The sequence below is a fragment of the Argiope bruennichi genome, chromosome 2, assembly GCF_947563725.1.
Source record: "Argiope bruennichi chromosome 2, qqArgBrue1.1, whole genome shotgun sequence".
Classification (NCBI taxonomy): domain Eukaryota; kingdom Metazoa; phylum Arthropoda; class Arachnida; order Araneae; family Araneidae; genus Argiope; species Argiope bruennichi.
This window is the reverse complement of record NC_079152.1, coordinates 24,395,248-24,407,661: the sequence shown is the minus strand read 5'-3', so window position 1 is coordinate 24,407,661 and position 12,414 is coordinate 24,395,248. Positions and strand designations below refer to the sequence as shown.

The 12,414-nt window shown below is 32.1% G+C and overlaps 1 protein-coding gene across 2 annotated transcripts in view; it reads right to left on the bottom strand.

The window, feature by feature from the left end:
* LOC129961674 (glutamate-gated chloride channel-like) overlaps positions 1-12,414 on the bottom strand; it is a 307,445-nt gene that overhangs the window by 184,852 nt on the left and 110,179 nt on the right. Inside the window, exon 1 of one of the 2 annotated variants that reach the window (XM_056075206.1) lies at positions 12,221-12,318. The exons of the other annotated variant lie outside the window; for it this stretch is intronic. The gene's annotated coding sequence lies outside the window, so the exon portion shown is untranslated. Of the gene's footprint in view, positions 1-12,220; positions 12,319-12,414 lie in introns of those variants that run through there. 2 annotated transcript variants of the gene reach the window in all.

The window sequence follows — 12,414 nt, the reverse complement described above, 5'->3', positions numbered from 1 at the left end:
GACTTCACAGATTTATGACACATGGCTCAGATATGGATTATTTGTTTCAAGTATGAAATCAAACTTCACACATATTATATACATAACATCAGACTTTGGAACATCAGGCTATCAAACACATTTCTCATAACATCAGACTTTGGAACATCAGGCTATCAAACACATTTCTCATAACATCAGACTTTGGAACATCAGGCTATCAAACACATTTCTCATAACATCAGACTTTGGAACATCAGGCTATCAAACACATTTCTCATAACATCAGACTTTGGAACATCAGGCTATCAAACACATTTCTCATAACATCAGACTTTGGAACATCAGGCTATCAAACACATTTCTCATAACATCAGACTTTGGAACATCAGGCTATCAAACACATTTCTCATAACATCAGACGTTGAAAGTTTAGCAATTCGTTTTCAGAAAAAAACTTGATGGCTTTGATAAGAGTGGCTTCAATAGTGTGTTGTTTCAAAAATTAATATTATATGCTCCCTAAGAAAGAATGGCAATTAGGTTGCCGACTTGGTTTCGTTTTCTTGCTTCCCAAAGAAACTTATTTACAGGTAGAAAAATGTTTATAAAGTGACTTACATTAACAATAGGGGAAAATGAATCAATAGAATCAAAGATAAATAATCGGAACCATATAACGAAGGTTAGCTTGAGAAAAATATTCAACCCCTTTCAGCCTGGTGGTAAGGTCTCGGCTTCGGAACCGGAGGGTTTCAGGTTCGAGACCCGATTTCACCAAAGAACCATCGTGTAAGGGGGTCTGTTGCACGTTAAATCCGTCCTGACCAAACGCCCTAGTGGGGTCACCACTCCACTATGCAACAGAATGCATTTTAACTACATCTTATCACCTAACGAAACCATCAGCTAACCTTCAACAGGCCTGGTTCTCCAGGGTAGCAGATAACTCTCTCAGTAGGGCCAAGATCAGAAAAATGGTTCAATTCCTGCATGAAGAGTCACAGCTGTTCAGATACTGACCGCCACTCCTATAACATCGGAAAACCCATCTCACCACCTGAACGACAAGACTTCCACCCAGGCCCGGAAACTCCAACCACCAACGCAGCACATCCTCAAGCTCAGACAACTCCATTCAGTCCTGCATAGCCCATGACATCCCTGCTCCAACCCAACCTAAAACCAACCATTCCTGCTCTAACCCAGCCAAGTCAGCTCCTCACCAGTCTAACCGAATTCAGCTCGCCTACTCCAATGCAACCCACTGCAGCCTAAAAATCTTTAACCCAGCCAACATCATCAGCCCAATCACCATTACCTCCACATCATTAGCTTAGCCATCTGCAACTCTCACTCTCCATGTCCACCCAACTGTTTAAATAATCGTTAACATTATAGTCGCAGGGGCATGGAGAGGTGTTAAGGTGTGGTGTGGTGTGGTGTGGAGAGGGGGGAGTCCAGCTCAGGTGTCGTCCTCGCCATCTGACCGCGGTTCAAAATTACGAGGTCCATCCCAAAATAGCCCTAGTGTTGCTTCAAACGGGACGTTAATATAACTAAAACTAAACTAAACTCAGCCCCTTTCAGCAACATTTTGAGATTTAAATTCGGTGTCAACATGCTGTCCTACATTGAATTAAAGATGTTCATTTTGACTAATAAATTTAATTTTATTCGTTCCTATATATTTCAAGATAAATAGATTGCTTTAAATTTCGGAAATAGGATGTTAATTTGGGACGAGGAAAACAAAAATGAAATTGGACAGTTAGACTTTTACAGAAGGAATCAATTAATCTGAAATTTTACACATTCATCCATTTTATCAGATCATGAGAATTAAATAACATAGGTAAGTGACTAGTGAATGACCTCTGCACGATGATGTTGGTGATGTCTTAGACGCCTTAGAATTTTCTGAAATTTCTAAATTTAGTTTTTCTTCTCATGGTTTCTCGTTGTGGTTTTTATACTTAAAGCTTTCCAAGGAATCAAAGAATTCGGAATCAAAGAATGGTTGAATTTTAATTAAGAACTTAACAAGCAAATTGCTCTCGTATATTTCCAAAACATAGAGCATTCCGCCGAAAATAGAGTGTGTATTTTAGCTTTTCTCACTTACTTTTCGTGTGTGTCCAAATTTTTATACTAATCTACAGTTATAGTGTCAAAACAACAAAAAATTTCATCCATCTAGCTTGCTATGATTTTAAGTTATGTTCACAGGCACGTAAAAAGACAAACAGTGAATCAGAAGAGATAGATCAAGTGTATGATCCGATGCTGATACGTGTAAAAAACGATGCTGCTAAGATTAATGATACAATAATATATAAAGTTTTATCCAATCAGTAATTAGTATTTTTGAACTATTACGTTCACAAATGCTCGAATGAGATAGACAAATGTTCCATTAAGGAATACTTCTCAAAATTTCATGCAGATTTACAGTTTGGGTGAGAATACACCATGGGAAAATTCCATTCGTCTAACTGGTTCCGACAGTGAAATTTCGCGTTTACAGACAGAAACCGTATTGTAGACAGAATTAATTCCTTAAAAATAAATAAAACTTTCAGATTTAAGGAGGTCTAGAATTCAGAGATTTGCCAAAATCTCTTGATGGATATCTGTCTGTGAATGTGACAATATAAAACACAAAAAATAGTAAAATAGAAAATTGAAGTAGAATTATCTTATTTTTCTCTGTTCTGAAAATACCATTTTAATTATTAGGATTTTTGAGAACGAATTATTCTATACTAGCCGCCTTTGGCGACCAGCCGGTTCGTCAATCTTAATGCTCGTTAAAATTTTAAGAATTAACTATTTTATGTAATTCCTACTTTAATAGCTTCTTCATTAAAATATTTTAAAACTTCAAATTTAAATTCACTCAGAATATTATGAAGGCCTTCAGTCATAACGTAATCTGTATCTCTCCAATTTTCTGTTAGCACCCGTAGAATTTATACTTTAAATTAAAGTGGAAATGATTAATCTGCAATTAATATAATAATATTTTTTACTGAAGCAAAGCATTTTTTTTTGTAATATGATTACTGAAAACAGAGTCACTGAGCATTTAAATCTTATGGGCACTAAAGAATATCTTTCTTAATTTATGTAATATCTCAAGAATTTGTCAACAAAATTTTTTCAGATTCATCTTGAGCAGGTATATTAATTAACAATGTTTAATTTTAAATGCATCAAACACTAAGAAAATAAATATGATCGTTTAAAATAATCGGTCGAAAAGAGGTAAGAAAAAATTACTTAAAAAACGATGAACTTAAACTATCATAAATACAATTTAATTACAAAAGCATACAACTAACCTAAAAATAATTTAAATCGAGTCCGCTTGCGTTAAATTGTAAACAATCAGAATACAATGCGCATGCGTGAATTTTCAATGCCAGTTGCGGTAACGCAAATGCATGAATTTTTCTACGCCAGTTGGGGTAACGCTACGTAGATTAGAAATTATTAATTTCCTTTAATCTGTTTTATTTTAATTCAAAAGCACTTAAGAATGAATCTGAAAGATCGATTCATTAACAATGTTTAATTTTAAATGCATAAAACATTAAAAAAAATAAACAGAATCGTTTGAAATAATTGGCCGAAAAATGTTAGCCCTAGCCTCATTGCTATTGAAAAAAAAAAAAAAAAAAAAAAAAACTGAAGCCTTACTCATTTGGCGGTGGGGAAAATGGAAGATTTTTTTTTTGCTGGAAAGTTAGTTTTTAATTAATAAATAAAATTCTAATTAAAATTTCAAAAAAAGAGACCCCAGGTGCACATTCCCGACCTTCAAGGTATACACGTACCAAATTTGGTAGCTGTAGGTCAAATGGTCTTTTCTGTAGAGCGCCAACACACACACACACACGCACGCACACACACACACATTGAGCTTTATATATAAGTATAGATTTAGATTCAGAATATTTAGCTATCCATTTATCTTACCTTGGTTGTTACTTATTTACCGGAATTATAAATCAAACAAATCAAGATTTAAGAGCCTTTTCGCCACTTTTATTAACTTATTCATAAACAGTTTTAGCAAATGCCATATTTTGAAAGGCATGAAAAAAAATCCTGGATTTAAAATTATCATTCAGCGCTCTCTCATTTGCCTCCTTCACAACATGAAATTTCCTTCCACCGGTTCCTGGGCGCGTTATCTCCGTCCGTCCGTTTCAAAGGTTATTATTTAACTTCCAACCAATTAATTTAACTGCCATCTTTAAAATCGAGGGAAAGTCTCATTACCCGACCCTTAATCCCTCCCATCACCTTTCCTCCCCTCATTAGGGATTCGCTACCGAGGCCAATTAATCATATTCTTCGACCCTTCTCAGACGCGTTGCACCTTCTTGGAAAAGATTTATATTTTGGGAGGAGTTAACTGCGGAGAAGTGAAACGATTTCGGCGTTTTAGTTTATTTATGCAAGAAGGCTTTCATTTGATTATAGTTTTAGTTGCGAAATTTCAGCCTGAAGTATCCATACAAGAATTAAGAAAATAACTTACGTTAAATTTATATATAAGACAGATTATATAAAGCAGAAATGGAGGTTTTCATATTTTTGCCATTATTTTGGGTAATCGATCATTCAGAAATATTAGAAATGGATTTCTTTATGAAATAGAAAAGTATTCCACTAAATTAGTAGTATATAGAAGACCAATTGAAGTAACCTGATGGTCTGAATAAGTTTACATTTGTTGTTTAATATATTGGCTACTTTAACCCTTTCTAGGGCCGTGGGAAGTATGCTTTCCACCAACTTTATCAATCTTTGCATGAAATTATGTAGGTTGGCATGGATTCTGACAATTTTTTTAGTAAGTCAGAAACTCCAGTTCTTTAGATGTTCTTTAGTTAGTTCTTTCTTAAGTCAGATGCTTCAGTTCTTTATCTGAGACAAAATGATGTGTCTTGATTTGTTACTTAATTATTAATTAACCAAATTAATTAATTAAATTTATCTAATAAGCTAAATGAATCCCTTTTCTTATTCTAATTTCAAGCCTAAAAATATTTTAACATAATATGACTAGAAAAAAAATGGCCCTTTAAAGGGTTAAGTAAAAGAAAGTCTCCCTGAGAAGGTCACTTCTCGTACGAAAAGGAGAAATAAGGAAGTTCTCGGTTGCCCTGGTGCTACAGTAATTTTGAAATGATTGATTTAAATGCCAATAATTGAAATATTTCTTTGTTAACACGGTTTTATGCACATGACGGTCGTAAAGTAATTTGTTATTTCCTCGTATTGCTATGTGCGGAAGTGTGGTTAATTCAAGTTTTCCGGATATACTTTTGACGGAGTAAATCTTTATTATAGGAAATGAGTAAAATTTCTTTAATGTATTGAAAATTTCTCTAATATTTAATCAAAGTTTTCGATAGATTTATCACAAATGAAATTGCAAATACTTTAATTATACATGCAAATGGCATAATACAAAAATCCATTATTTATGGTGGTCTGATCATTTACCATTATCGAACATATTGAAGAACATATTCTTTGTGGTTAACAAAAAAAGACGTTTTATTAAGTTTTATTTAATTTAATTCGATTAAATTAAACATAAAAAATGGAAACGATAAAATGACTATTCGGCACGAAGTTTGCAATTTTGAACCAAAGTCAAATGTTGTAGACGATATCCGAACCTACATTCCCAACGCTCAAAGTAGCCAAACATGGCTCTTGCGCCAGAAAAATCCAATCAACCAACCAACCAACCCAATGCTCAACGCGAATCTTTAGCTGAGTCGAATCCAGAATCCTTAAACCATCTTTCATGAAGCGAAGAATTTACATTTGATAATATTTTTTCCAATGGACTGATTTATATTTTTGAAATTTATTTATTCATGTTATTTTCCATTATTTTCCTTCTTTACGGAGCATTGAGCCATTTTTCATTTCCTACTACTAGTTCACACTCTCCTTATATATCTTGTTCAAATTTTCTTGTTAATAAAATACTTATTCATCCACTCAAGTTCAAATACATTTGTTTAAACTTGTAGTGGATGACACTTGATGTTAATACTGTTTTTTTTCAAATATTAATTAATTAATTAAATTTGTCCAGTAATTTCTATTTAGTCACCAAAGTCGCCAAATCCGTTGCCATAAAAACAAATGGTCGCCAAGCTCTGAGATTATTGGCGCGACATCCGATCATAAATAATATAAGAAATATATAAAAATAATAAAAAGTAACTGAAATAAAAAAAAATGTTGACCTAAGTAGAAACTGATTTTTTTAAAATAAATTACTTGTTATGATTTATGTGAATATGTATGACTGAAACAGGATTAGAGAATGCACTGTCCTAGATAGACTTCTGTCTCGATGCGATACGATTCGACAGGAGGCCATTCTAGGACAGGAGGACCTAGACTCCTCCCTAGACTTCTTTTTCCCACTTGACTATAACCTAAAATTAATCTGATTTGCTTATTTGGAAGCTAAAGGAAACCTGAAGGAAGCTAGGAAACCTGAGATTTTACATAATTTAAATTTCTGTCCCACCTTGATTTATGCATAATAGTAGCCGAATTAATTAATATTATATTATTAATTTTGTACAAAACTAAAGTGAACTCATTTGCATATTCTTTGGCTTGACGTATTTTTAAGGAGCAATTTAAAATTATTCCATTAGAAAAAAATTATAAAAAAAAAACAACTACCACAAAAGTTTTTTATCATTGAAGTGTTCGACCTGATTTTAGAAAGAAGCATAGAATCCTAGTTTCTGATGCATGTATGCAAATGTGAGAAAGGTTTATTCATATGTCCTGTCTTATTTCAATCTGAAAATAAGTCTTATTCTTAACAAACAAAAGTCATAAACTCTCAATAAGACAACATGGATAAGATGCGAGTTCGCAAATTGTAAAGACTAAGTCTATGGCAAAGGATACCGACGTGCTCTGATTGGTTTAAGCCTTGGCATCTCTTTGGCAATGTTTTGTACTCATAATAGTGTAGTTTTTGCTTATTTGGCCCGAACCTTGTACCTTTCATTATTTTTATGGAAGATACGAGTGAATATCAACACGGTCTAATTTTTATTAATATAATTGTTTTCTCTAAATATTACAAGTCATACTACTAATACTAATTAATAATAATAAATATTACTAATAATACTAGTAATACAAGTAACTAATGTTGTTTATGTACAGAAGTATCAAAACTAAATGAAAGTAATTACTCAACATATGATGCAGCAATTAAATAATTCTTATTTTTTCTATGATTTTCGTGCCTTTATTAGATAATTTATGTAGTCATTGAAACTTGTTGCTGAACGTTTGTTACTTTCCCATCAATTTAATGATTACTTAATGCCCAAAACGTATAAATATGTAAGCTTTAACGGAATATGTTACTTCGTAGCTAATTTTTTTAATTATATCAAAATCATATTAAAAAGAAACACACACAAAAATATTTTTAATAAATTGTAATTTTTATATTTCCTGAATTTAGGTTTCAGGATTTGATCTTTTCTGCTGTATATGCGTTCCAGATTAATATTACATGTAAACCGTTAAAAAATAGGGGGGGGGGATAAATTCACATATTTTATTTATTTTTATAAAAATATATTTCGGTATGGCATCTTTTGGGCAAAACATTGCCCAAAAGATGCCAAGGCATAAACCAATCAGAGCACGTCGGTATCCTTTGCCATAGACTTAGTCTGTACAATTTGCGAACTCGCGGATAAGATACGTCTCTTCTTCAATGAGAGAAAAAAAACACAAGATTTTTATCTGTTTGTTTATCTGTGTTTACATCGCCGGAATAATAAAAATTAATTGTGCTTCAACCAGACATCCGTCATTTTATAATCTAGACAAGTGATCACATACAGGTAGGTGGCCAATTTTTAAGAAACATCCTTCAGAGCATCACGAGATAACAACGAAGCAGGTCCCATTGTGCCCCAGTTATCTTTAGAAATTCGGAAATAGATTGAAAAGGACGTAGAAAGTCTACAGATCATAAGATTTGAAACGAACGAGGATGTGACAAAACTTGATGCCACACCACTACTTAATATAAACTCCTCTACCAGTCTGGAATGGCTCCAATGCGTGAGAAATTTGCCCGCATCCTTTCCTGTATTTCGGTTGGCAGACGGATCCATCGTTCCCGTTACACAAATTGGCTTCGCTGCTAACTGCGAACCGCCTCATGATAAGGAAAAGACTATTACGTCTCATGTCGAATCACATATTTGGAAACAGAGTAAATTAGGGAAGCGTTGTCACCTTTCGATGGCGCTTATGTCTCTGAGGTCATTATGAATAGAGCTTATCATAATTGGAGCTCTCATAAAATGAGGAAACTTCTTCATAAATTAGATCTGAATGGAAAGTCCTTGGCGTTTCGGAATTCCGAAAGAAAGTTAATATTGGTCAATATCATGATTTGGCGATTGAATATATTGAAGACGTTGGGGTAAAATCCTAGATGGGCCCACCTCTTGGCGACTTATTTGAAATCTCGCCAAGTTGACTACTAATTGAATATTTGTTATTATTATTTTTCAATTAAAAAACGATATTTGAAGGCCAGAAATAATAATAAATAAAATAAAATAAATATAATAAATAAATAATAAAATAATAAAATAGAGTAATAAATAAATAATAATAAAATAGAGTAATAAATAAATAATAATAAAAATAAAATAAATAAATAATAAAATAATAAAATAGAGTAATAAATAAATAATAATAAAAATAAAATAAATAGATAAATAAAATGAAATAAATATAATAAAAAATAAAATTAAAAAAAAATCCGTCTAGGTTGCCACATTGGCGACGTCATCGCCACTCGTTTGGCGAGAATTCAAATAGACGCCAAAAGGTGGGCTGTGCTAGGATCCACCCGACGTTGGTAATGTAAGAGTTGTAGATTTCGCCGATTCAGAAAAAAAAAAAAAATGTGACAATATATTATGATGATCATGATGGAAATATGAGAGATGCGTAAAAAGGAGAAAGTATTGCTGAATAACTATTTTCATTTTTTACTTTCTGGTATACGTAGTATGGAGAAAATATATTAATTGTCAAAGGCCGACACTATAGATTTAGTAAAAATGCTAAATTCACGCCGAAAATTGATGTTTCGTAACTATTGTACGCCAGTGCTATGTATGGTGTTCTCTGGCGTGACAAATTTATTAGAGTCTGTTAGAAAGTTCGGGGAGAAACTCACTCTGGAGTTTTCATTGGATTCCATTTCATTTTACTGCCCTTAGCATGCATTCATAATTCTGTCAGACATTCATAATATTACGAATTAACTAAAAATGTGTTTTTTTTTAAATTATAAGCTGGAATTTATTTCTAAATATATGAAATAATAATTTGTTTTTCCTTTAGAGCATTATAAGTGTGATGTAAAATTATAACGCTAATTTTTGATTTGAGCATGAAAATTTCTAATAAAGAGGCTTTTCTCTTTAGTATTCCGAACATTTTTTATAATTCGAACCATCCTGGGCGTGAAAGAAATTAAAAATCTTTTTAAGAAATATGATTTTTAAGATTTATCATATATATATATATATATATATATATATATATATATATATATATATATATATATATATATATATATATATATATATATATATATATATTATAAGTTTAATTTGTTATAAAATGTTAAAGTTGAAAATTTGTTGGCATTATAAAATATTTATTATTAATACCGTGTATAGTTTAGAAATAAGTTTTACAAGTAAGTGTCCCATAAATAAATAGCTTTTATCTTAACACGATACTTTCGGATTGCAAGGCTCAAATATTTTTTCAGCATTAGAAAACATTCGTTTTTTTTCCCGGCAACAAAAGGAGATAAAAAAAAATACCAAGAGATTAAAACCTTTCACTCCCAGAAGCTCCTAGGAGAATCAATTCGAATTTTCCAGATTCCCTTACTGATATTGTTTTCCGTTTGTTTTCAAGAACTGTAAGATTGAAAAAGTTAAAAATAAAAAACGAGGACATAAAAAGGAAGAAAATAAAGTACAAAAAAAACCTGGAAAAGGGAAACAAAACAATTTCAGAGAGAAAACACTTTTAAAAATAAACCAAGCTAAATTTTGCTGTCAGCCACTGTTTGTGTTCGAAAAATTCCTAATTAATATTTTCTGTTCCGTTGTTCCTTATTCTTTTCTGTTAAAGTAACGGTATTATAGATTTTCCCAGCACGTTTCACAACAAAGAACTGAGGTTTATAATAATTTATCTTGCAAGATAAATGTTTAGAGGAACTTTAAAGGGGCGCTATAAAGTAAACTTCAAATAGATGAAGCTAATGAGATAATCTAGCCAGCTAAACAAGTTCCAAATGAACTTTAAATGCACATTTATTAATGAATAACAAAACAAAACTTTGATATTTCATTTTTTTAACTTTTTGATTTTAATTTACAATTCATTATAACGAATCTTCAAATCAGTTTTTGTTCAAATTTATTACTAAGAGGTAAAAGGCACAGAGAATCAGAAATTAATTTTATAAAATATTAACTGATGAAAGAGTATATTGACTTAGAGAATGTACAAGATTTTTGAGTTTTAGTACAAGAGGAAGTGAATGAAAAAATCGGTTACAAATCGATCTATCAAAAATTTCGTCTTCAAGAGTATTAAAGAACGAAACAAAAGTGTGTGAGTGAGCTAAAAGATTATAATCCTTTAATTTCGGGATTGATTTATAAAAAAAAAGTTTTATCACGGCCAGTCCTTTTTTCTTTCTTGTATATGTAAAATAAAGAAAATATAGTAATTGTCAAAAAATTCGAACTCGAGATTTTGGCGATCTCCACGTTTTAGACATTCCAGAGTTCGACAAACACATTTTTGGAAAATGTCCGTCCAACCGTCTGTTTGTGATAAAGATAACTTAAAAAACGATGTTACCTAGAAGGTTGGTATTTGGTATATGGCCTTTACACCAAATGTGCAAATCTCTATCAAATTTTGAGTAAAATTTGTTAAGTGGAAGTCCATCTACCCAGCGGTTCAGATATAAGTTAACACGATAATAATTAATTTCACAAAAATGCATTTACAATAAAAGATATGACAAAAATGCCTGTAAAAGAACGCCAATTATTTTGTATTTTGATCTGAATCGCATATATCCAAAGACAACTGTAGTCGAAATTGCGAAAAGAAAGAAATATGAGACCGTTATCGAGTTTCAGCTTCGGATGCTACAGAATCTGGACATGTAATTCGGGATGAAGCGGACTAGACATACAGGTATTTTACAAATTTTAACAAATAAATAATTAAATAAAATAGTATTAATTCAAAACCTGTGCAACCAGTGAGACGATTATTAAAAGTAATAAAAAAAAAATAACCCGGGAGATACAGAAAAAATATTGATAAATTTTCCATTTTTCATCAAATTGACAGTCAATCTATGATAGTTTTATTTAAGTTAACATTGAATGAATAAGAAAAGCTGCGAAGAATTCTTCAGTTTGGTTTATTAACGTCCCGTTTTAAAGCAACACTAGGGCTATTTTGGGACGGATCTCGTAATTTTGAACCACGGTCAGATAACGAGTATGACACCTGAGCTGGCACCCCCATCTCCATTCTTCCACACCAGAAGGTGGACTTTTGGCGCCGACGAATTTAACCTGTATGAGGTCCGCTTACACGACGGTTCCTCGTTGGAATCGGGTCTCGAACTAGAAATCTTCCGGTTCAGAAGCTGAGATCTTACCAACAGACCACCGCGGCTACGAAGAATTCGCCAGAAATTCACCTTTGTTATAATACTGTTCTAGACAGTATTTTTAAATATAAATATAATACTCATAAAGCAAAGAAACAAAATAAACTGGATTTAGTTTGGTACATTTTCTTAATCCAGTTAATCATGGAAGTCTGCTGATATTATAAAAGAAAAACATTTTTCCCTTAATGAGAGAATTTAGAAGTCTGACATAAAATTTCACTTCTTTTTTTAAAAAAAAATTTAATGAAATGTTATCATATCTAGTAGGATATATTTAAGTAAAAATCCGGACTCTAAATTCAACTTCTAAGCGGAAAACGTTTTTCAATTTGAAACAAAAACAATAATTGCAGGATTGTGGCACCCAATTCAAAACGCAAATCACTTTATTAACTATTCACCTTATACCTTTTCAGCTTCTCTTGCCATTAATAATAACACCTCCATTCCAACCGCATTAAGAAGCTGCAATTCCCATCGTTGGTCCACGATATGGATAACCAACCTTTCCGTCCATTACCACCTGATAGCTCTATCCCTATCTGTCGGAATCATAATTCTGAATGACCGGCATGCAATGCGTGATGAGGAAGCAGCAACGT